A 2,817-nucleotide genomic window follows, 5' to 3' on the forward strand; every position below is an offset into this window, starting at 1 on the left:
ATAAATTAATGGATGGATGAATTGATGAATAAAAGAATGAATGTTGAAAAAGTGTAAAAATGTCATTCATATATGGATGCTTAATAATAATCTTAAGCTAAACGATAGTGAGCGTGCATTTTGGGTTATCGGAACTTCACAACAAATTTCAAAATAAGAGTTGGATCCTCCAATGTGAAACCCTTTGTTACAGCAAGGAATTTAGGAGTATACTTTGATACTAATTTGAACATGGAAACACAGTCATGTTAGAAATATATGCAAATCAACATACTATCTTCTATACAATCTCAGACGTATCCGCAGATATTTTGATCAAGAAAGTATGAAATTGGTTCGATATGCTCTCATCACAAGTAAGCTTGATTATTGTAATGGGTTGCGGTTTGGAATGCCTGATTCTCTGATATAGCTAGGTTACAAAGAGTCCGAAATGCATGCCCAGGTCGAAAAAACAGTTAGATACCAGTTGAACCAACTGGTACTGGTATCAGTTGATTCCAATTTGTGAACTGGATTCAATATGGATATTGGAATACTGGAATCAACTGGTAACCAATTGATTCCAGTTGGACCAGTTGTCAACTGGTATCTAACTGTATTTACCTGATGAAGCACCATCGCTGCGAAACTTCAATTTTCTTTTGTTCAGACGTTTCGAGGAATCATTTATGCATTCATTTTCAATTTGTCACGTCCGGATGTCACGTACACCCGACCTGGCTTTTATCGTCTCGAAATTGTGAAAACAAATTATGATTCTTACTGGATTCCGAAGTGGGCCTATTGCAGTTATTTGAACCAGATAGATTTATCGCTTTGGTCTCAGACCACCTGGGCTATACATGCACGCAGAGTACAAGAAAAATAATCAGCAAATAGATTTTGAGGCCATTGAACAAATTGTAATAACAATGTAATGAAAACTCTAAAACCGTAAAGCAGGCATAAAATTTCGCGTCCCAAATCTCGGATACGTTGCAAGTTTTTGGCATAATGTAGATAATAAACGAGCCACAGAAATATACATTTTCTAACGCTCGATTCCTTCGCTTTCACCGTCTTAGTGAATTAATTCCAGAGGGCACAGTCATGTACAATTTCATTGCTAAGTATTGTCGATTGTTGCTTTTAAAAAAAATTGGCATACTATCTTAGGTCTCTATATAGGGTTGATTTAGTTGAAGAAACACGCAGGTTGATGTTTAATAAAACGATGAAATAAAAATGATAATATTTCATTTGTCCTGTCTTATTTAATAAACACTGGTACAGGGTAAAGGAGGATTAGAGAGAGGAAAAGAAAGAGAGAGAGAGAGAAAGAGAGAGAGAAAGGGGAGGAATAGAGGATGAGAGAGAGAGAGAGAGAGAGAGAGAAGAAAAAGTGAGCGAATAAAAAATTAGAAGGTTAATAATGTCCAATGTATTCAAAATATAGTTGTATGCCTATCTCCAACAAAACATTACAAATCAATTATTCGTTTACTATAAGGAAACAGAGAGGTCCACTAAAATAAAGCATTGCTTGTACAATTATTGTAGTCCCCTCAAATGATAGTTAGGAATAATGATAAATTAAATTAACAAAATCGTAACTACAAAAAGGAACTAAAATAGGAAATAAAGGGGAGACGAGAACTGGACAAGAGAGAGTACTTTAAGGCCAATAAATTATTGGAGAATACGGTCACAATACAAAAAGTATAATAGACAATGCCAAATAAGCAGGCGCGTAGCCACGGGGGGCACGGGGGGGGGGGCACGTGCCCCCCCTAAAATTTCCAGGATCGGTTAAAATTTTGGAGACCCCTTTTTTTGACCTCGATCGATTACATGTATGTGCCCCCCCCCCCCCCCCCCCCAAACATCAAACTCTGGCTACGCGCCTGCAAATAAGAAGTAAGAGATCGGGGTACAGAAAATAATGCAAAAGGATGAGCTGCATGAGGGGTTGAGAAGAAGATGAGGAAGGAGAAAATGCGCATTAGAAAGGAGATATGCATGAGAGGGCACAATATAGTTTATCTAATTTCATTATGAGTCAGAATTCTGAAATCATGGACGCGTATACGTCACCACGATTCGTAGTCGGCCGGGTTTCTTCTCCGACAAGAATCATCTTAATGGAAAAGTGCAATTGAAAATGGCGTTTCGGACGTTACATTTTCCGTAAACAATGTAGACCCTTATTTAACCCACTAGAACAACAAATTAATGAGATTGCATATGGTTTGAATGAGTTTATTAGTTGCTCCAAGTGATTATATTAAAAGAAAATATAATTTAATTATAGTAGCGCTTATATTACAAATATACTCAAAATTTGAAAAAGTTGTCTCATTTTCCGTAAACAGTTTTGTAACGTCCGAAACAATTTTCAAGTTGAAGTAGCAGAAAATATATGAACAGCAGGATATATCTATCATAACATTTTGTTAACATCTCATGGCAGCTACCCACCAAAACAAAGAAATTTGCAATACATTACTACAATACTATTTTATAGTTAAAACCAATTTTCCGTTAACAGTTGTAACGTCCGAAACAAATGTAACGTCCGAAACAAAAAATACCAATAAAATGATAATAATCCATATTTTAAGGTATCTATAGTGAATAAATTATTATGAAATAAGTTATTATAAGTCTTAACACAAGTCAAAACACAAATCAGGTCTTTCAAATCCATTTATTTGTTGTAATCACAAGAATGGTGTTTCGGACGTTACACAATTATATTGTTAACACAAAGTCGACAAATTTCACCTAATTTTCGATCATATCTGCAAGTTACCATTTCACAATGGACACTCCTGT

This window comes from Strongylocentrotus purpuratus, unplaced genomic scaffold (assembly GCF_000002235.5).
Source record: "Strongylocentrotus purpuratus isolate Spur 01 unplaced genomic scaffold, Spur_5.0 spur5_scaffold_1, whole genome shotgun sequence".
Classification (NCBI taxonomy): Eukaryota; Metazoa; Echinodermata; class Echinoidea; order Camarodonta; family Strongylocentrotidae; genus Strongylocentrotus; species Strongylocentrotus purpuratus.